The sequence below is a fragment of the Rousettus aegyptiacus genome, unplaced genomic scaffold (genome assembly GCF_014176215.1).
Source record: "Rousettus aegyptiacus isolate mRouAeg1 unplaced genomic scaffold, mRouAeg1.p scaffold_m13_p_16, whole genome shotgun sequence".
In the NCBI taxonomy this organism is placed as follows: domain Eukaryota; kingdom Metazoa; phylum Chordata; class Mammalia; order Chiroptera; family Pteropodidae; genus Rousettus; species Rousettus aegyptiacus.
Genome location: NW_023416291.1, coordinates 38,488,332 through 38,512,349, shown reverse-complemented (window position 1 = coordinate 38,512,349; position 24,018 = coordinate 38,488,332). Strand labels below are relative to the sequence as shown.

Below are 24,018 nucleotides of genomic sequence, written 5' to 3'. Positions count from 1 at the left end.
CTTTTTTCTGTCTAGCTTATTTCACTTAGCATGATTATCTCAAGCTCCATTCATGTTGTCACAAATGTCAGTATTTCATCTCTTCTTATGGCTAAGATTCCATTTTTTATATGTACCATGGCTTCTTTATCCAATCATCTGTTGTAGGACACTATAGTTGCTTCCACATCCTGGGCACCATGAATAATGCTGCTATGAACATTGGTGTGCAAATATCTTTTCAGATATGGGTTTTCAATTCTTTGGGGTAAATACCCAGTAGAGGGATTGCTGGATCATATGGTAGATCAATTCTTAGTTTTTTGAGGGACTTATATTCTGTTTTTCTTAGTGGCTGTACCAATTTGCAGTCCCACCAGCAGTATATGAGGGTTCTCTTCCTCTGCATCCTCTCCAACACTTGTTATTATTTGTCCTATTGATAACAGCTTTTCTAACAGGTATGAGATGGTATCTCATTGTGGTATATTGTATTGATTTGAGCATCTTTTCATATGTTTGTTGGCTATTTGTATGTCTTCTTGGGAGAAGTATCTGTTCAAGTCCTCCGCCCATTTTTTACTTAGATTGTTTGTTTTTTTGTTGTTATTGAGTTGTAAGAGTTCTTTGTATATTTTGGATATTAGGCCCTTATCGCAGATGTCACTTGGAAATATATTTTCCCATTCGAATGGTTGTCTCTGTGTCTTTTTGACAGTTTTTTTGCTGTGCAGAAGCTTTTTAGTTTGATGTAGTCCCATTGATTAAGTTTTGCTTCTACTTCCCTCGTCCTTGAAGTCAAATTCATAATATCCTCTTTAAGTCCATGGTCTTTGAGGTTACTCCCTATGTTTTCTTCTATGCAATTTATTGTTTCAGGTCTTATATTCAGGTCCTTAATCCATTCTGAACTAATTTTGGGTTGTGGTGATAGACAACAGTCTAGTTTCATTTATTGAAGAGGTTTTTCTTGCTCCACTGTATGTTTTTGGCTCTTTTGACAAAACTTATTTTCCCATATAAACATGGATATACTTCTAGACTCTCAATTCTGTTCCACTAGTCTGAGTGTCTGTTTTTCTGCCAATACCATACCATTTTGATTATTGTCACTTTGTAGCATAGTTTGAAGTCAAGCAAAGCGATGCCTCCAGCCTCGTTTTTTTTCTCAGGATGGTTTTGGCAATTTGGGGTCTTTTGAGCTTCCACATGAATCTGATTATTTTTCATTCTATTTTTTTTTAAATGTTGATGGGATTTTGATGGCAATTGCACTAAATCTGTATAATGCTTTAGGTAATATGGTCATTTTAACTATGTTGATTCTTCCAATACAAGAACATGGAATATCTTTTCATTTCTTTGTATCTTCTTCGATTTCTTTTAATAGGATCTTATAGTTTTCATTATATAGGTCCTTCGCACGTGTTGTTAAATTTATTCCTAGGTATTTTATTCTTTTCATTGCAATTGCAAAACAAATTATTTTTTCCACTTCTTTTCCTGACACTTCATTATTAGAGTATAGAAACAGCATGAATTTTTTAACATTGACTTTGTATCCAGAAACTTTACTGTATTTGCTTATTGTTTCTTGTAGTGTTCTTGTGGAGTCTGTAGGGTTTTCTGTAGAGAATCGTGTCATCCTCAAATAGTGACAGTTTGACTTCTTCGTTTTCTATTTAAATGCCTTTTTTTATCTTTCTCCTGCCTGATTGCACTCTCTAGGACCTCCAATGTTATATTGAATAAGAGTGGCGATAGTGGACAGCCTTGCATTGTCCCTGATCTTAAAGGGAAGGTTTTTAGTTTTTCAACATTAAGTATAATGTTGGCTAAGGGTTTGTCACAGATGGCCTTTATTATGTTAAGGTACTTTCCTTCCATACCAATTTTGTTAAGTATTTTGATCATAAATGGGTGCTGTATCTTGTCGAAGGCTTTGTCTGCATCTGTTGATATGATCATATGATTCTTATTTTTTAATCTGTTTACGTAGTGTATCACATTAATCAGTTTGCACATGTTGAACCATCCTTGTGCCTCTGGGATGAAGCCCACTCAGTTGTGGCATATAATCTTTTTATATGTTGCTGTATTCGGTTCGCTAGTGTCTTATTTGGGATTTTTGCATTTGTGTTCATGAGAGATAGCAAGCTATAGTTTTCTTTTTTGTGTTATCTTTACTAGGTTTTGGTATTAGGATAATATTGGCCTTATAAAATGCGTTGGGAAGTATTGCATCCTCTTCGATTTTTTGGAAGAGTTTGAGGTGCATAGGTATTAAATCTTCTTTGAATGTTCAATACAGTTCACTGATGAAGCCATCTGGTCCTAGACTTTTACTTTTTGGTAGGTTTTTGATAATTGTTTCAATTTCCATACTGCTGATCAGTCTATTCAGATTTTCCAGTTCTTCTTGATTCAGTCTGGGAATATTGTATGTTTCTAAGTACTGCTCCATTTCTTCTAGCTTATTAAATTTGGTGTTATATACTTTTTTATAGTATTCTTGTATGACACGTTGTATTTCTGTGGTATCTGTTATAATTTCCTTTTTTTCATCCCTGGTTTTGTCAATTCACGTCCTTTCTCTTTTTTCTTTAGTGAGTCAAGTCAGGGGGTTATCAATGCTAGTAATCTCAAAGAACCAGCTCTTTGTTGCATTTATTTTTTCTATTTTTTTGGTTTGTTTTCAATTTCATTTATTTCTGTTCTAATTTTGATTATTTCTCCCCTGCTGACTTTAGGCTTCATTTGTTCTTCCTTTTTTGGTTTTTGTGGGGTTTTTTTGTTTGTTTGTTTATGTGCGTGTTTTTTAAGACGTAGCGTTAGGTCGTTTACTTGGGCTCATTCTTGTTTTTGGAGATAGGCCTGTAATGATATGAACTTTCCTTTTATAACCAGTCTTGCCATTTCCCAAAAGTTTTGATATGTTGTACTATCATTATCATTTGTTTTATGTATCTCTTGATCTCTCTTTTTATTTCTTCTCTGATGCAATTATTCTTCAGTAGCATGTTGTTTAATCTCCATATATTTGTGGTTCTTTCTGCTTTATTCTTGAAGGTGATTTCTAGTTTCAGAGTGTTATGATCAGAGACTATGATTGGTATGATTTCAACTCTCTTATATTTGTTGAGGCTACCTCTGTGACCCAGTATGTGGTCGATCCTTGAGAATGTTCCATGTGCATTAGAGAAGAATGTATAAGCAGTTGTTTTTGGATGGAAGGCTCTGTAAATGTCAATGATGTCCAGTTGGTCTAATGTGTCATTTAAGGATGTTATTTCCTTATTGATTTTCTGTTTGGATGATCTGTCCATATCCAACAGTGGGGTATTTAGATCCCCTACTATGGTAGTGTTTTAGTCTGTTTCTCCCTTTAGTTCTGTTAATAATTGCTTTACATATTTCAGGGCTCCCTGATTGGAAGCATAGGTATTAATAAGTGTTATGTCTTCTTGGTGCATGATTTCCTTTATCATTATGAAGTGTCCCTCAGTATCTTTCTTTACTTTTTTTATTTTTAAGTCTATGTCGTCTGATATTAGTACCACTACTTCCACTTTTCTCTGAATGCCATTTGCTTGAAATATCATTTTCCACCCTTTCACTTTGAGTCTATATTTATCTTTGGAGCTGAGATGTGTCTCCTGGAGGCAGCATATGGTTGGGTTTTGTTTTTTGACCCATTCTGCAACTCTGTGCCTTTTTATTGGTGAGTTCAGTTCCTTTACATTTAGGGTGATTATTGAATAATGAGGTCTTCTAATAGCCATTTTATCTTTTGCTTTCTGGTAGATCAGTGTTTCCATTGCTCCTTTGTCCTTGTGTTTCTGGGTTTTTTAATTTTGATTGGCTTCTCTGAATTTTCCCTCAGATTCTTCTTGTTTTATGTTACATACTTCAGTTCTGAATCTTTGGTGTGTGGTTACCATTACAAATATGAAAAGGATAGTTATATATTTTTATACACACACACACACACACACACACATATACATACACACACAGTCATCCATTTTCTTTTGCATGTACCTTATATCTATTCCCTTTTGCAAATCTAGATCTTTACAGTCATCATCGTCTCAGTTTGCCCCATATGTGCTGTACATTCATTACCATCTTGCTATAGCAATTCTCTTCTTATTGTTTAAGCTTATAATGCTCTATTCTTAGTAAGGGTTGTACTCCTCTGCTTCTATTTGCCTGATAGTGACTTTACTCCTAACTTTTTTTTTTTGGTCATTCTGTTTTAGGTGAGCTGACTCAGTATTTCCTGTAATGCAAGCCTTGCAGTGGTGAATTCCCTCAATTTTTATATGTCTGGAAAGGTCTTTATTTCTCCTTCACATCTAAAGGAGAATGTAGCTGGATACATTATTCTAAGCTGGTTGTTCCTCTCACTCAATATTTTGAAAATTCAATTCCACTCCTTTCTGGCTTGTAAGGTCTGTGCTGAGATGTCCATCGATAATCTAATGGGTTTTCCTTTATAAGTACTGTCTTCTTCTCCCTAGGTGCCCTGAGAATTTTGTCTTCATTGTTGATTTTTGATCATTTCAATACCATGTATCTTGGTGAAGGCCTTTTGAGGTTGAGATAATTGGATGTTCTGTTCATTTCTTGAATTCCAAGCTCCAGCTCATTCCTTAAATTTGGGAAATTCTCATCAACTACTTGTCTGAAAATGCTTTCTAGTGCCTGCTCCTTTTCCTCCCCTTCAGAATGCCCATTATTCTTGTTTCCTCTCCTGAGGGTATCAGCTAGTTCTCAAATTTCTCTTTCATTATTTTTCATTCTTCAGGTTCTCTCTTCTTCCTTCTGATTTATTTCTAGATTTCTGTCTTCAGTATCACTGATCCTCTCTTCCATTTGGTCATCTCTATTTCCCAAGCTTTCCATTTCATTTTTCAGCTGTTGCAGTGTGCTTTTTATCTCCAGAAGTTATATTCTGTTCTTTTTGAGGGTTTCATTCTCCTTGCTCTGCTCATCTAGTTGTTTTTTTTAAATCCTGAAATTCTTGATATGACTCATTTCAGAACTCACTGAGTTTTTTCAGAAGAACCATCCTGAATTCTGTCATTTAAGTCACATATTTCTATGTCTGTAAGTTTATTTTCTGGATAGTTTTCTCTTTCTTTCTGAGATGCCTTGTCACCTTGGTTGTTCATGGTGTTTAATGGACTATTTCTCCCCCTGGGCATTAATGGAAGTGTATTCAGCTTTTTCTCCCCAGAAATAAAATTTATTATATAATGGTTTCTATTTAGTCTATTGCAAAGAAGGGCACTTTTCTTTTTGTTTCCAGTAGGTGGCACGTAAGCCTCTTGGATCCCTGCTTTATGTAAAGCCTTAACAATGCCTTTTTTTCCTTATAGATGTTTAATCTCATTCACTACTCTCAGTCTCAGTCCCTGTCAGTGTTAGCGACAGTTTCAGTAGCATTTCCTCAGATTTCCCTGGAGCTCCGTGGTGATCAGACTAGGAGTGTCTGAATTGGGGGTGGGGGACTGCAGCTCAGTCTCGGTTTTGCAACCGTGGATGTTAAAAATCAACTATCGTGTCTCTGCTCTTTCACTTCTCTGCTTTCTACCCTGAGGACTGGGGCTGCTGATGGCAGCATGGAGCTCAAAGCACTCACAGGCACAGCTATTTAGGTAACTCACTGCACTTTCTCCCCTTCCCCTCCTGCTACAGGAAGCTCCTGCGGCTTCAAGAAGTAGCTTCTTTATTTTTCCCAGTCTACCACCCGACACTTGGGGTTCTGATCTGTAGTAGTTCCTATGTGCAGATCTCAGGATCAGACGTGCTGGTGAGCAGTTTCGGTGTTTTTCGTTGAGTTTTAGATGTCCACCTTATTGTTATTTCAAGGGGAGCGATCTGAGGATGCCTCTTACTCTGCCATGTTTCTCCGAACTCCAGAATCACCCATTTTCAATGTCACTTCAAAGGCCTCTCTCCCTCGAAGCTCGGGTCCCCACCAGCCACCTCCAGTAGCCACCAGGACTTATCGCCTCGCCCCCACCCCAATCCTCTTATGTCCTATTTTTTATAGTTATAATCTTTGTCACTATAATGACACTAATTGCCATTCAATCTTAATAACAAAACCTTAAATCATGTTTTCTTTTCAGTGTCCTCTTGCCAGTGACCCACAGGAGCTTGCTTGAAATCAAAAAGAGGGGTGTAATGAATTATAATAAGAATGACCATAAAGTACACATAATCATGGGGTGATAACATAAAAGGTTGTTCAGGACCTTCATAGGATTTGGCTTTTGTAGGATACTTTGATCCCTATTGAAGGCATCAAGAAGTTTTTGTATATTAAACATCATGAGAAATTAAACTTATTTTATTGGTAATCATAAACCTTGTTTTTTAGAAGTCAAAAACAATGTAGTGGCACTAAACTTAATGTGTAAGAAGCCCCAGTCAGTCATATAAGTAAGAAGAGGGTAATGTTGGTCATTTTGTGATTTAGAATGATCACTTTTACCATTTTTTGAGACATAGTTACGAAACGTATTTCTTTTAGTCTTGGTGCATCACGATCACTGACTACCTTTGATGAAGGTGTTATGTGACCTCTTTCTCTTCAAAGGGTAAGACTTGGCCTTGCCATGATTGCAGGCCAGCTCACAGTCCTCTAAAATGGCTTATGCTGTTAGTACCTATCATCTGAACACTGATGGATTTCCTGTAGTGTATTACACTGTTCACCATAAAGTACCTATAAATGTAGAAACTCATTGCCTGATATTTTTAATACCAGCTTTGTGACTCAACTGAGGTCTCTCAGTTTAGGTAAATTGTGAAAGCACGCAAACCTAGCAAGGGGAAAAGACAGAACCACAGGTCCAGTCGACCCTTTCTCGCTCAAAATTACACTCTTGGTGTTAATGTTTCCAAATCCCTCATTACCAGGCATTTTAGGGTCATCGTACCCGATTTAGCACAATCCAGGAACTGTAGGATTTGGATACAGTGACATGAGATAAACTTTTTCTTGCAGACCTGGTACTTATATTTTTGTGGGAAAGGAGAGATGGTTAACAAATGGCAAACTTTGTAGGTTAGCAATAAGGGCTCTGAAGACAAGTAAAAACATGCAATACAATAGGGAGGCTGGGTGCGTTTTTTTTTCTTTTTTTTCCTGTGAGGGTAGGAGCCTCCGTGAGTGAAGATGTCATCACTGATCACTTGTATTTTGAGCGCGTAGTGCATCTTAACTACTGTTTCAGGAACTACTTGGTTGTGGAGTTAGAGGACGGCAATGTCCTGCTTTCGTTGATTAACAGTAAAGATTCACCATAGAGAGAAAGATACAGGCATATGGTTCATTTTTATGTATGCAATTTACATATATTTTGTATATAACCTGTGTTCATGAGTTTGGACATTGTTTTCCGGAACTTGAGATATCCTATTGATTTTGGCCACAGATATTTGTGGTGTCTTTCTGTTTAATGTCATTTGAGAGGATTTTCACTGATCCTTAAATATTTAAAATGTTACAGTATTTGGCATTTCCATCAGGCTGCTGCAAACACTGAGTGACACATGTCTATCCCACTGCACCATGGAGTCCTCCCAATCAGAGAAAGAGTTACATTCATCGGCACCATTCTAGCCCATCCTGAGTTTGCCTTACGTGCAGGGCGATACCTGCACAGGTCCCCTGTGATTCCTCAGTGGAAACACCACAAACAGGTATGGATGTGTAAAGGCAGTCATCCAAGGAATAACAGAAGTGAGTTGCAGAGAGAGGGTATCATTTTGAGTAATATCCTAATTGAGTTTAATGGAACTGATGGAAAATTTTTACTGTATTTTTCTTACATGAGCAGCTGGAAGCCTCTTGTTTCAATGATCCACACAGCCCCACAGCTCATTATACTGTTCACAGGATTCATTTTTATATGCTTAGACTCCAGCACATTTCCTGGAAGGCTGCGAGATATATCAAAAAAAAAAAAAAGCTTCATTTTTATTAGAGGGAAAAGGAAATTAAATCTCACATTTTTTTAGAGTCAAGTAACATTGTAGAGGGATTTCATTCACTTGGGCACCACAGAGTGTACTCTCGGAGTGATGGCATATTTTCCATCTTTTGATGGCAGTATTTCTATACATTTGTGAAAACTCACAAGTACACTTAATTTATAAGTACACACACACACACACATAATTAATAGAAATGAATAACACTCACTTTCATATGCCGGGAGAATGTTAAACTCTCCCGAATCTTGATTTTTACGTATTTAACACTCCTTTCCACAACTGAATGATCGCTCTTGGAAAGAATTGAAGGTCTGCAAGGAAGAATTTAGTCCTTACCAGACCTTTCTTGCAGCACTGTCTTAATTAACACCCTCCAGGGCTGCACTGCCCTCATGTCAGGCACGTAACTAGGAGTGAAGTGGGAGGGCTCCCAGAATCTGTCCTGCAGTTTAAGTTAGGCTCCTCGGACAGATCTCTGGATGCGCTGTGGCTCTGAAAAATAAAGGTGTATACCAAGTAGGGATCTGCCTGAGGACATCCTCAGTCACGGGCGTCAACATCATTCCTTTCATCACCTCCATAGCATATTTCCAGCTCTCTGCTTCCCAGCCCAAGCCAACTTGCGCCTGCTTCCTTGGAAACATCTTTGGAAATCCACGCACGCCCCACTCTGGAACAATCTGTAAGTCAACACCAGGCATCTGAGCTGAGAGGGTGACAGAAGCAGTTGGCAGAACCTGTCATGGGCACATTCCATCGTCCACAGCTGTCACATATTTATGAGATCTGCTTGCTTACTTTCACACAATACTTAAATATATACTGACATTGGGTGGGAAAACAAATTACTGAAAAAGTTGTCCAAGTACCAGTCACTCCCTTATCATCTCCTCCCAACACCCCTTTATTAAAGTGGCTTTAGCAGTCTCCTATTACACACCCCAGTGTCTCTAACCCACTCATGGTGGACTCAGCTATGCCAGGAGTTTTTTGTACCAGAAACTGTTCTTGCCGCACACAATTAGAGGAGTGCGGCTGGAACTGAGTTTTATTGTAAGTGTAGCCCCTTTCAAGGCCTTTGCTGATGACCCTCCACAGCTGACTTCACATTTTGCCCTGGATCGTGAACTCGGGACCCCTCAGGTTTACTGAATAGAGGCTTCTTGTTAAAAAAGTATTGGTAGTTGGAGAGAGAACAAAATGGCGTAGATGATAGAGGCTCTGTTCATCCCTCTGGTGACCGAATCAAAGTTGTGATGGAAACAAGGAGCTGCCGCACAGAAAAATCACCTGGGATCTACAGGAACAAGCCATACAACTAGGGATAAGTCCAAGAAAACACCCTGCAATGGCAGAAGGTAGGATGGAGCGATGATATGGGCCTGCTTGGTCCCAAGCTACTGAATGAGATGGAGGCTACAGCAGCAACAGCAGCAGCAGACACTTCTTGAAAGGACTATGTACAGGAGCAGATTTTTGTGGTGACAGACCTGCTTGCTCTGAGCACCAGTGCTGATTCAGCTGTGTGCAGAGGGCACCAGGTTACTTTCAGAGAGACATTGCCAGAGTGAGGGCCAAGGCAAGACTCGCTAGGCACAGAGGTGCCAGCAGTATCCATTGTTCCCTGCTGAGCCCTCCCTGACTACCAGTGTGCCGCCATTGCTGTGACATCATCAAACTAGATAACAGAGGTCGCTCTGCCTAGAGGATTCCCTGAAAACTCCCCTCCCCCAACTCACAGCCCCACCCAAGCCACATCTAGGTCAGGTTCTCCTTGCTGAGACTCACAGTGGAGGAAGCCTCAGTTTCTGGTGTGGCCTTTTGAGGCAACCATAAGCACATCATCTGTGGATTGCTTGCTGAATTTTAACAGGTGGCCCCAGAGGGGTAGAAGCTGGGGCTAAGTTTGTCCTGCAGGTGAACCCCTCTCAGGTCTGTGCCACTGGACACTTACTTCACAAATCCACACTAATTAAGGCCAGGACAATTAGGAGCTTTGCTTAGTACATGAAAACAGACATGGAAAGGCAGCCAAAATGTGAGGACAAAGAAGCATAAACCATATGAGAGAAGAGAACAGAGATCCAAATATAACAGAGTCAAGTAATCTAACAGATGTAGAGTTCAAAACACTGGTTATAAAGATGCTCAATGAACTTTTGGGAAGTGTAGATAAATTCAGTGAGAACTTCAACAAAGAGATAAAAAAAAACCTAAAAATGCAAATGGAAATTATAAAAGGGAACCAGTCTGAAATGAAGAACACATTGTCTGAGATGAGCAGTATATTAAATGGAATAAACAAAGGAATAAACAAAGTGAATAAAGAAAAGGATCAAATGCCCTATCTAGAGGACAGGACAGCCAATCAGGACACTCAATCAGAATGGCAAGAAAAAAGATACCAACACCATAAAAACAATTTAAGAAGTATATGAGACACTATTAAGGCTCCAAATATTCATCTGATCAGCATAACTGAAGAAAATCAAGACATTTAACAGCTAGCCGTTTGAAGAAATAATGATGAAAAACTTCCCTAACCTGGTTAAAGAAATGGACATAAAACCCCAGGAAGCACAGAATATTCCAAAAATCAGGGATCTAAAGAGGCCCACACCAAGACACATCATAATTAAAATGCCAAAGTTTAAATACAAAGACAAAATATTAAAAGCAGCAAGAAAAAAAAATGATTACTTATAAGGGAACACCCATAAGACTGGCAGCTGATTTCTCGAAAGAAACTATGCAGGACAGAAGGGCTTATCAAAAAATATTCGACAGGATGAAGACCCAGGATATACAACCAAGAACAATTTATCCAGCAAAGCTATCATTTAGAGTTAAAGGACAGATAAAGAGCTTCCCAGACAAAAATAAGCTAAAGGAACTTATCACCACTAAGCCAGTATTACAGGAAACATTGAAGGGACTTCTTTAAGAAGAAAAAAACATGTATCAAAAACAGGAATAAAGAATGGTAACAACTACATTCCTATCGATAAGTACCTTAAATGGAAAAAAATAAGTGCTCCAACCAAAAGATGGAGTGGCTAAAAAAATAAAAAAACAAGACCCCTACATGTGAAAAGGAAGGAGACAGAAAAAGATATTGCTCTGATGGACCTAGAAGGTATTAAGTCAAACAAAGATAAACACTATATGACTTCACTTATATGCAGAATCTAAGGAATAAAAAGAACAAACTAATCAAAACACAGACTCACAAATATAGTGAACAATTTGGTGACAGACAGAGGTTGAGGCGGGGTTGAGGGACTGGGACAATGGGATGAAGAGCTAAAGAAGTATAATTAGTAGCTGATGGATGGTCACAGGGATGGGGAGCACGGCATAGGGAATGCAGTTAGCATTAATACATTGGCGAGGCGGCGGGTCAGGGGAAGGAGTGTGCAATTGGGGGGATCGTGTTATGAACTATATAGTTATCTAATTAATGTACGGTGTACTTGAAACTAAATTTAAAAATAATTTTTAAAGAATTAGCTATTCTTGAATATCCAATTTACAGAAGGAACGTTGTTTCCTTCATATTAATATAATTTGTTCTAAGGAGGTCATCTCTTTTCTAGACACACGGGCCACTTTGGGAGTCACTTGGGAGCACATGAGTGACAAGGGAGTTCATATACTTCATAGACAGTATGTTGCCGCCACATCTGATGGAGTCCATACACGACACACTCATAGCTTATATCATAGTCAATGGTGAAAGGCTTTTTCTTTAAGGTGAGGATCAAGACAAAGGTGTCCACTTTCACCACTTTATTGAACATGCATTGGAAGTCCTAGCCACAGCAGTCAGACAAGAAAAAAAAAGCCATCCAAATTGGAGAGGAAGAAGTACAACTAGCAGAATTTGCAGATGACGTGATATTATATAGAGAGAGGATCCTAGAGTCCACAAAAACTATTAGAACTGATAAATGAATGCAATAAAGTAGCTGGATACAAAATTAACACAGAAGTTGGTTGTATTTTTATAGACAAATAAACTATCGAAAAGAGAATTTTTAAAATCCTGTTTACAATTCCATTAACAAAAAAATCTAGAAATAAATTTAACCAAGGAAGTAAAAGACCTAACTCAGAAAACTATAAGACATTGAAGAAAATACAAATAAATAAAACCATATACCATGCTCATGAATAGGAAGGATTTATAGTGTTAAAATGTCCATACTACCCAAAGCAATGTATGAATTTAATGCAATCCCTATCAAAATACCAATAGCATTTTTCACAGAACTAGTACAAATAACCCTAAAATTTATATGGAACCACTTAAGACCCCAAATAGCTACAACGATCTTGAGAAAGAAGAACAAAGTTGTAGATATCACACTACCTAATATCACACTATACTTCAAGACTACAGTAATCAAAATACCATGTACTAACATAAAAACAGACACATAGTTCAATGGAACAGAATAGAGAGCCCAGAAATAAATCCACACCTATATGGTTAATTAATTTGTGACAAAGAAGGCAAGAATATACAATGGGATAAAGATAGTCTGTTCAATACATGGTGTTGGGGAAACTAGACAAATACATGCAAAACAATGAAACTAAACCACCTTCTCACACTATATACAAAAATAAATTCAAAATAGATTTAAAACTTAACCGTAAGACCCATAACCATAAAATTCTTAGAAGAAAACATAGGCAGTGAACTTTCTGACATTGCTCTTAGTGATATTTCTTTCTGGTATATCTTGTCAGACAAGGGAAACAAAAGAAAAAATTAACAAATGAGACTACCTCAAACTAAGAAGTTTTTGCACAGCAAAGGAAACCATCAACAAAACGAAAAGGCAACCTACTGATTGGGAGAAGATATTCACCAATAATACATTTGATAAGAGGCTAATATACAAAATTTATAAAGAACTCATACAACACAACACCAAGAAAACACACAATCCGATTAAAAGATGGGCAGAGGTCCTGAATAGACATTTCACCAAAGAGGACAGACAGATGGTCAATAAACATGTGAAAAGATACCGTCACTAATCATCAGAGAAATGCAAATTAAACCACAGTGACATTTCACCTCACAGCTGTCAGAATGGCTATCATGAATAAATGGACAAACAAGTGTTGGTAAGGATGTGGAGAAAAGGGAACCCTCACGCACTGTTGGCGGGATTGCAAATTAGTGCAGCCACTACGGAAAACAGTATTGAGATTCCTCAAAAAATTAAAAATAGAACTACCATATGACCCAGCAATTACACTTTGGGCATTTATCCCAAGAAATCCAAAACATTACTTCAAAAAAATATATGCACTCCTATGTTCATTGCAGCATTATTTACAATACCCAAGATAGGAAAGCAACCTAAGTGCACATCAATAGACTATTGGATAAAGAAGAGGTGGCACATATGCACAATGGACAATATTACTCAGCCAAAATAAAGAATGAAATCGTACCATTTATGACAACATGAATAGACTTAGAGGGTATTATGCTAAGTGGAATAAGTCGGACAGTGAAAGAAAATACCATATGATTTCACTTATATGTGGAATCTAAATAACAAAATAAACAAAACAAATGAACTCATGATTATATAAACGTCTAACCACTATGCTGTACACCTGAAACTAATATAATATAATATTGACTATCACCTGTAATTGAAAAAAATATATTTTTAAGAAATATAGATACAGAGAACAAACTGGTGGTTGTCAAATGAGAGGGGAGTTGGGGGCTGCATGAAAAAGGTGAGTAGATTAGAAGTATAAATTGGTAGTTACAAAATAGTTATGGAAATGTAAAATACTGAATAGTGAATATAGTCAATAATATTGTAACCATGTACAGAGCCAGTGGGTACCAGGCTTATGAGAGGATCACTTTATAATTTCTATAAATGTCTACCCACTATTTTATACACCTGAAACTAATGTAAAATAATATTGAATTTATTCAACTGTAATTGCAAATAAAGTTTTAAAAAAACAAATAGGAGGAAAGGTTGATTAATAAAGGATTAAAATGCTAACAAAAAGTTAAAAATTTTTAAAAAGCAGATTTCACTGGCAGCCTCGCCCACCTACAGGAGCTAGTTCTGCACAGCCACCTGAAATCTCCCTACCCACCCACTCAGGAAAAGGAAGGGAGGCGGGGCAACTGTCCAATCAAGGAGACAGCAAGGCAAATGGGTGGGGCATGGATCACCAAAACCCCCAGAAGCTCCTGGCTTCAGAGGGTATTGCGGTCACCTGAGGTTAACCCCTCAGGTGTCTCCGCTCCAGCGTTAGTCAGCTGTGACCAACTCCGGCTGAAAGGACGACGCCGGGGGACCCCAGAAGCCAAGAAACGGTGAGTGTTGGGAGCTAGGTGTCTCAGGACGGGGATCAGGGGCTGGTCGCAACCGGCTATTACCGGATCTGGTCTCCCCACGGTTATCTTCGGACTCTGCGGAGCCGGGTTCCTCGCATTCGCCGCCGGGACCTCAGTCCGCTCCCGCGCGCAGCGTGGAGACTGAGCGGGCAACCCGGACTGGGCGTCCTGTCCTGTCACTGAGAGAAGCGACTTCCGTCCCGCCCAGGAGCCTCTCTGGCAGTTCTGCGCCCGCAGCCCCGCATCCCCAGATGGTGCGGGTGACCATAGGGAGGGGCATCGGTGGACAGTCGTGACTCATTCTGTGTGATTCCTACGTGGGAGGAGCTGTGCTCTTTAGGGTCCCCAGTCCCTCCTTTCTTGCTAGTTCTCTTCTGAGTTTTCCAAATGTTTGGGAAGCAGGGTCTCAAATCAATTCCATTGGTGTAGAATTCTTCTTTCACTCTTTCTTCCCCTGAACATGTGTAATAAGTCCTGAGGTCTGTTTTTTGCTGTGGGTGTTTGCAAATAAAACTCCAGATTTCGGATTTAGCCTTGAAGAGCAGAAGTGTTCAAGTGTGAGTAGTTATTTACAAACCAATTACTTTCCCTCTATAAATAATGGATAGCTTTTTCTGAAAAGAATACCTATTAGAGATTTTCTAATTCGACTTGTAAAAGACCCTTTTTCTTCCTATCTTTCCCAATAAACGTTGGAATTATGTGACTTGGATGCATTGATCATACGCTGGGTTTTTGTCATTTAAAATATCAAAATGTCCCAAAGCAACTCCAGTGGTCCCTAAAGACCTGAGGGCAATGTATCTAAGCTAATGCTTTCTTGAGTGTTAGGGAAGCACTTGAAGGCCCAGTAGTTTTCCCTGGGGAGCCTCCCCCTGCAGGTGTCCTACCTGCTCACCCCCTCTATGGAGGAGCCTTTACACTGAGAGAAGCCACAGCCCTGGAAAGCTGGGGATGCAGGTGCACGTGGGAGAGTGACACCTTTACTCAGATTTTAGCTGTGGTTCCCCTGGGCCTGTCTTTAGACACAGGTAGGAGTTATGCACCCACAGTGTAGGTGCACTCAGAATGTAATTTGTGCATGGAGAAAGTCTGTGAAAATCAGTTCTGTGTCCTTGGTTAGGGTTCGTGAATTGGAAGTTTGTTTGATCAGACCCTTTACCTTAAGTCCAAGGGAGCATTTCCTCACTATGACATGAAGCCGGGGAGAGGAGGGTGTTGGGCTCCCAGAGTTCATTCCTGGGGCAACTCAAGAGCCCCTCCCCTCCTTCCCCAGGGACTGACCCATGCCAGGGATTCTGTCTAAATACAGAGAGTCTGGAATGTGGGACCTCCTGAAAGTGGCTTTCTCTCTGTCCCCTGGGAAGCAGGCTACTCATCTAAGCTGATTCTAGGACTTGCATTTCTTTCCTTTGGATCTTTTTATCAGCTGGACAGGGCAGCCCTTTGCCTCTAGTTCCCTGAGCACTTTGTCATTTATTTCCCTGTGAGAGAAATAGCATTTTTAGTTTCTTGAGCTTAAAAATGTAGGTTGAGAGAGACGATGTCAGTAAGACAAGAAAATTGTGCATCTAAATAGATTTTTGTTTCTTTTAGACAAGAGAACCTTGAGATGTGAGATGATAGTGTTTGTTTTCAGATCCATTTTTTATTTTTATATCAGTGTTTGTGCATTGAAATTTAAAAAGTTAAAGTAATTAAATTTTTATTTTAATTGATGTGCGGAAAATAAATCAAAGCTTATGTAAATCTGAAAATCCTACCACATTCAAGGAGCTAACCTCAAAAACCTATTGCATTGTAGTATGCTACTTATCCCTGAAAATGCCCCCATGTGAGATGTAGGGGAAGGACAAACTAGGATGCAATTTGTCCTTTTAGTTAGCAAGAGATTTGAAAATTTTCATTTTGTATAGGTTGCACTTTAGTAACATTTAGTATTTAAAGGAATGAAATCTTAGAATATGTTCCTATGTACAAAAGTTAAAGAAGGACTGGTAGATAGTAAACATGGTTGTATAAATTTCTCTTTTAAATAAATCTGTAAGAAAAGTCTGACTTAGGAAGACTCACTGCCCATACATCCAGGCCTCTCCAGTTCTTTTAGGCTAGCCCAAAGTACACAGTTTTGATCATATCTTGAGCTCCTGTTAGTATTTCTTTATAGAAAGACAAGCCATTGCAAATGCATATTTTCCTTACCCATGTTTGTCCTTGCAATGAGCAGTCACACTCCACATTGTTCAATATTTGCTGCAGCTTAAGCCCCCTCCCCCTTCCCTGCATGCATCCTTCTTGCACTGGCTTCAGGTTCCAACTGCACACTCCCTGTCTGTGAACAGAACTCTGGCCCTGACCCACCCCTGACAAAGATTCTTTGCATGAACGACTTTACTCAGGCTCCTGAACCTTTTCCCAGGCCTATCTCGTTGCATGTCCTTATAAAATCCAGTTTCAGCAGGAGCCCTGGAGTCATGTGAACCAGAACCCCCTCCTGTCTTATCTCCTCCATATCTGGGTTCCATCTCCTGCACCATCAGGTGACATCTGAGCCCCTGGCCTGTCCGTAGCAGGAACCCCTAACCCTGATTTTCTCTCAGTGATTTTTCCATCCACTGACACCCACCCTCCTCTCTGGTCGTGATCCCCACTTGCCCTTGCTGTGCTCAGAGTGGAACCCAATCCCATTTCCCCCCACTGTGAAATCCCATCACAGTGGTTTCTGCCTATTGAAATGGGTCTGAATTAAACCTCCTTTACCATCTTTGACAAGTGTCATTGAATATTTCTTCTTAACACCCCCAACCACAATAAAACCCCAAGCTCCTTTCCTTGCTCCCTCGAACCATATCAGAACTGCTTGAGAGAACTGCCCTGCCCTCCTCTAAGACCTTATGTGAGTCACAGGTCTTTTCCCACCTTCTCTGTGCGTGTGGACAACCTTGCAGGTCACCGTAACAGCTGGCTCCATGAGCAGCATGTCCTGACGTGACCACCCCGTGGGTCCATCTTGTCTCGCTCTGACCTGCTCTCCTGCTCTGCTGCCTGTGGGCTTCTGGGTGCTGGGGAGCTGGGGCTGTGAGCTATGCTGCCCAATGTGGCAGCTTTGACCCTGGTGAACCCCAGTTCTGTGTGCAGCCAGCCAGAGTGTGCAGTTTTGAGAATTCCTAGGCCTTTGGGCACAGGCTTATGGGGCAGGGCCCTCCTACAGGTGGTCCTGGGTGAATGTCTTTACCCGGGTTAATCTGTGTATTAGAGAGAAGCTGTGACAGAGGCTGAGTCGATCCCTACATAGCCTGGGGATAGAAGAGAGGGACTACAACCTGTGCAAGAGGTGGCCCCATCAGATGGTGCTCCTGAACAGCTGTCAGTTAAAATAGAGAAGAGATGGGGAAGGGCAGCCAGCAGGCGGCAGGTTCATCCACAGTTCTAACACCAGAGGGCTCCCCAGGACCCTTTAGTACCCTGCTGCTGCTGTGGCTGCTGCTGTGGGTGCTGCAGCCTCTGCTCTATTGCAGCAAAGACCCTGACCCTCGGGGTTACAGGGGGCGACACTCGTGGCCTTACTGTGGCACAGCTGAGGGATTCATTCAAACCATCTTAAGCCAGGGGATGAAGCAACCAGTTGAAGGACTGAAAAATATTATCCAAAAGTTATTCAGTGACAAGGTGATTAACCCCAGTGCTTCTTTTTTGAACAGCCAAATTTGGCATGTTCTTCAACCTGGAAAGAATGAATGACACCTCACAGTGGATTACCGCAACCTTGAGGCTGTGGTCGCATCAAATCAACCCCTATTTCCAGTTGCTGCCATAGGAAATTACTGACTGAATCCACCCAGCAACTGGCACACATTTTCCTACCACAGATTTGGCTAAGTCTGTGCTGTACAGTGCTTGTTTCAACAGCTTCTCAGCTGCTATTGGCCTTCACCTCTGAAGGGTCATGATGTACCTTCACCTGGTTCCCCTCAGGGAGCCTCAGCACCACTGCCACCTCACACAGTCTCTGAACTGTACCCACCTTGCTTGAGGAGCACAGGTATTGCCACGATCTGCACGGCTAGAGTGTTAACCTGAGGAGGGTGGGGGCAATGGAGGATGAAGAAAAACACACAGACATAATATACAAAAGCTGGGGCCAGGTGAGACACTGCACTCTGATGGAGATACAGTGACCCCCAAGGCAAGCTCAGCGCGTTTATTATATACAGCTAAGGTCAAGGAGGGGATGAGAGTCTTGTTCTCAGAGCTTGAAACTTGACAGCAACAATAATCTCTAGAAGGCCTATCTGTACCCAGATATCTGTGCTAAACCACAAGCAGCAGTCTGTTCTTTGTTTGCTTCTCTGCCTTCAGCAGATTGCAACATAGTCCAGCACGGCTTTGCCAAGTTGTCTGTTCTTTGTTTGCTTCTCTGCCCTTGGCAGATTGCAGCTCAGACAATTGTGGCTTTGCCGATGCTTTGACTATAGGTCCAACTCAGATCTGGCTTTCTACAAGGTATGACGTTACACTAATGACATGCTCCTCCAAGGACATTCACTGGACATTTATTCAGGACATACAGATATTGAAAAAAGGAGCTCTTTAAAAGTGGATGAGCCATTAACCCACACATAATTTAACCCTGACACCATGGTTAAATTCCTAAAAAGTGGTAAACAAGAAGCTGCTCCTCCCTGGCATCATGAAGAAAAAGCTGTTGTCCCTCTCAGCACTCACACCATCTCCTGGGTCATTTTCATATTCTTGGTTTACAAATGTTACTTCTATGCAAGAAACTGCCCTCCTGGATGGCCTACATTATAAGCCATTAGAGCTGCAGTCCCCTCCAGGTACTGTGCTTTCATGAAAACAGAATCCCTCCCAGGCCCCTAGCATGTGGCCCTCCACCCAGCTGCCTCCAGTCCTCAAAACAGCATCCATGAGCCCAGCACACCTACCAAGACCTCCTTGAGACATGATAATGCCAAACCTGAGCCCTCTGGCATAGTCTACCTGCAGGAGGAAGTGTCCTGCCCTCTCCCGAGTCCCTTTCCAGGTGCCATAGTTCTGGAAAAAGTCATTCTTCACTACAGTGTTAGCTGTGGGCTTGTCATAAATGGCTTTTATTATGTTGAGGTACATTCCTTCTATGCCGAATTTGTTGAGAGTTTTTATCATGAAAGGATGTTGAATTTTATCAAATGCTTTTTCCACATCTATTGAAATGATCACATGATTTTTATCCTTTATTTTGTTTATTTGATGTAACACATTTATTGATTTGCATATATTGGACCATCCTTGCTTCCTGGGGATAAATCCAACTTGATTATGTCATATAAGCCTTTTAATGTGTTGTTGAGTCAGTTCCCTGGTATTTTGTTGAGGATTTTTACATCTATATTCCTCAAAGATATGGCCTGTAAAATTTTCTTGTGTTTTCTTTATTGGCCTTGTAAAATGAATTTGGAAGTGTCCCCTCCTTTCCAAGTTGTTGCAAGAGTTTGAGAAGGATTGGCATTAATTCTTTTTCTATGTTTGGTAGACTGCATCAGTGAAGCCATCTAGTCCTGGACTTTGTTGGGAGGTTTTTGATTACTGATTCAATCTCCTTACTCATTATCGAGCTGTTCAGATTTTATATTTTCATGATTTAGTCTTAGTTGGTTGTATGTTTATAAGAATTTATCTACTGCTACGAGGTTATCAAATTTGTTGGTATATAAGTTTTCCTAGTAATCTCTTATGATCCTTTGTATTTCTGTAATGTGAAGTATAATTTCTCTTTTATTTCTGATTTTATTAATTTAAATATTTTTTATTTTTTTCCTAAAGTTTTGTTAATTTTATCTTTTCAAACAACCAACTCTTAGTTTCTTTGATCAGTTTTTACTTTTATACGTTAATTTCAGCTTGAAGAATTCCCTGTAGCAGCAGTCCACATCTTTTTTGGCACCAGGGACCAGTGTTCCTATGAGCATCTAATGCCTGATGATCTGAGGTGAAGCTGAGGCGGTGATGCTAGCACTGAGGAGCAGTTACAAATACAGAGGAAGGTTCACTCGCTCGCTCACTCACCGCTCACCTCCTGCTATGTGGCCTGGTTCCTGACAGGCCATGGACCTGTATCAGTTCGTAGTCTGGGGATTAGGGACCCCTGCCCTATAGCATTTCTTGTTCGGTAGGTGTCGGGTGATGAATTCCCTCAGCTTTCATTTGTTGGCAAAAGTCTTTCTTTTTTTATTTCTGAAGGACAGCTGTCCTGAGTGAAGCGTACATGCTTAGCAATTTCTTCCTTTCAACACTTTGTATATCTAATGTTACTCTCTCCCATGTCTTCAAGGTTTCTGATAAGAAATTCACTTATAGCCTAATTGGGTTCCTTTGTATGTGACATGTCACTTTCCTCTTGGCCCTTTCAAAATTTTTTCAATTTTTGATATTTTGATTAAAATGTATGTTTGTGAAATATGTTTTGAGTTCAACCTGCTTCAGGATCTTTGAGCTTCATGTAGCTGGATGTCCATATCTCTCCCAAGATTTGGGAAGTTTCCAACCATTATTTCTTTAAATATGCTTTCCACCCATCTCTCTCATTACTCCCCTGGAATTTCCATAATGCATGTATTATTTCTTTGGCTAGTGTCCCCTAAAACACATAAGTTTTCTTCATTCCTTTTAATTCTTTTTTCTTTTTTCCTCCTCTTGAGTGATTTCAAATGACCAGTCTTCAGTTCACAGATTCTTTCATCTGATTCAAGTCAGCTCTTGAAGCTTTCTACATTTCTCATTCCATTTATTGTATTCTTTGGGGCCAGAATTCCTGTTTGGTTCTTAATGATTTCTATCTGTTGAACTTCTTGTTTGTTTTTTTTTCTTTGCTTGATTTTGTTGAGTTCACTATATGTGTTCTTATGAAGCCCACAGAACTTCCTTAGAACAATTTTTTTTAATTCTTTGTCAGGCAATTTGTGGATCTCCACTTCTGTGGGATTAGTTATCAGAAAATCATGTTTTCCTTTACATTTTCTTTCTTTTTGTGTTCTTTGAATCCTTGCATTACTGTATTAACACTGAAGGAGCAGTTACCTCCCGAGGTCTTTAATAACTGGCTTTGGGAAAGGAATGCTTTCACCAGTCAGCCCTGTAGGGATTCTGAGGCTCTCAACAGACTTTTCCTATGGATGTGCCCACTTCACACCCCTTGTTCTCTCTTATGGGGGAATTCTTAAGACGCATGCCTTCTTTGGGTCTCTCAAATCCAGGCCAGGTAGAGAGCCTCCAAAGCAGAGAGCCTCTCATTTGTTCTCCTGAAGATAGCCCACTGAAATACTCAAGTTTGTATGTCTTCTCCCCATCCCACTGACTTGAGCCACCTGAATGTGTGTGCTTAGGAGACATTGGAGAGGCTTGTATTTGCGTTTGGGAGCACAATTGGGTATCCTGCCAACTGTGGGAGGGTGGGAATGAGGTGCAAAGAGCATTGGGTATTCCTGTGGGCCAATTGGGAGTATCCACAGGCATTGCATCCCAAGTGGCTAAAATGCAAGCCTCTCGGTGGAGCCACCAACAGTTACTTGGGTCTACAGCCATTTATTGAGTTTTGAACCTTGGTTTCTGTGTGTCCTTGTAACTCTTCCCTGCTTCCAGCCTTCCAGCCTCTCGCCACTCAGATATACTGATCCCTTTTAGCATTCTTAGTGATTGGAGAAATTGGTGAGCCTCTTGGGTACTCTCCAACTGCGGAAGCCATGTACTCAATCACTACATTCTCACTTTCTTCATGGGAGGGATCCTGAGCCGAGGATGTCTTGATAATGAGCTGTGCCACCTTTGGAAAGGGGTGATGTACATAAAATGAAACTGCTCTTGCTCTCATTATAGTGCCTACTATCAGATTTTATGTTCCAGTGGTGTGCAAAAACTTCTCCACTGGACTCTCAGACTTCCACAAGGGTACACTCATTCTTGGCTGATTGTCAAAATCAGTGCACTGTGAGGAGATGATGGTAGAAACTTCTCTATTCTCCATTGCTGATGTCACTGTCATTGATCAATGTATTATTTAAAAGTGTGTCGTTTAATCTTCAGGTATTTGGGGGTTTTCCAACTATATTTCTGTGATCGAATTCTAGATAAATACCACTGTAGTCTGCAGCATATCCTGTATGATTTCTCTTTTCAAATTTAAGGTGTGTTTTATGTGCCAGAATGTGATCACTCTTGGGAATATTCCATGTGAATTTAAGAATTTGTATTTTGCTATGTTTTGATGAAATGTTGTGTGGATTTGAGTTAAATCCACTTAGTTGATGGTGCTGATTAATTTAATTACGTACTTCCTGATTTTTTGCCTGTTGGAGCTCTTTATTACTAATGGGGGTGGGTATTGAAGTTCCCAACTATAGTAGTGAATTTATTTATTCCTTCCTCCAGCTCTCTCAGCTTTTGCCTTGTGTATTTTGCCCCTGTGTTGTTATGCACCTACATACGAAGGACTGCTGTGTCTTCTTAGAGAATTGACCCCTTTTTTGTTATGTAATGCCGTTTATCTCTGTGAATTTTCCCTGCTCTGAAGTCCACTTTGTCTGAAATTAATACAGCTATGCCAGCATTCTTTTGTTTAGTGTTGGTGTGGTATATCTTTTTCCATCCTTTACTTTTAATCTGTCTGTCTTTAAAACTAAAGTGTGATTCTTATAGACAATATATAATTGTTATTTTATTATCTACTGTCACAGTTTGTGTCTTTCCCTTGTTGGATTTAGGCCATTGATATTTAAAATGATTACTGATATTGTTGCATTAATATCTACCATATTTTTACTATTTTCTATTTGTCGCCTTTGGTCTTTAATTTTTTTATCTTCCACCTTTGTTCTGCCTTCTCTGCCTTTTTATTTTTGCATTTGAAGTAAATTTTTTAATCAAATTTATTGGGATAACATTGGTTAATAACATTTTATAAATTTCAAGTGTACACTTTATAATACAACATCTGTATACTCCATTGTGTGCTCACCACCCAATGTCTAGTCTCCTTCTGTCACCACATATTTGACTCCCTTTACCCCACTACCCAAACTTCCCCTCTGATAACCTTCATACTCTTGTGGTCTGTGTCTATGAATTTGTTTGTTTTGTTTGTTCATTTATTACTTTTTTAAATTATTTTTTTATTCACTTGATGTAACTTACATAACTCCCAATTTTACTTATTTGACCCCTTTTATCCCATCTACCTCCCCACAATTTATTACTTTTTGTTTTATATTCCACCTGTAAATGAAAATATGATTCTTGTCCTTTTCCATCTGAATTATTTCACTTAGCATAATACTCTCAAGATCCATCCATGTTGTCACAAATAGCGATATTTCATGATTTTTATGAGTAGTATTCCATTGTATACACATACCACATCTTCTTTATCCAGTCATTCATCAAAGGACACTTAGCTTGTTTCCATGTCTTGGCTATTGTGAATAATGCTGCAGTGAACATCAGGTACATATATCTTTACAAATAAATGTTGTCAAATATTTTGGATAGATACCTAGAGGAGGAATTGCTGGGTCATGTGGTAGTCTATTCCGAATTTCTTAAGGAACCTCCATACTGTTTTCCACAGTGGCCACACCAATTCA

The 24,018-nt window shown here is 39.8% G+C and overlaps 1 protein-coding gene across 1 annotated transcript in view; it reads left to right on the top strand.

The window, feature by feature from the left end:
- The first annotated feature begins 14,193 nt into the window (after positions 1-14,193).
- LOC107519424 (zinc finger protein 791-like) overlaps positions 14,194-24,018 on the top strand; it is a 34,538-nt gene continuing 24,713 nt past the window's right edge. The window contains exon 1 of the mRNA XM_036233865.1: positions 14,194-14,362. The gene's annotated coding sequence lies outside the window, so the exon portion shown is untranslated. The remainder of the gene's footprint in view (positions 14,363-24,018) is intronic.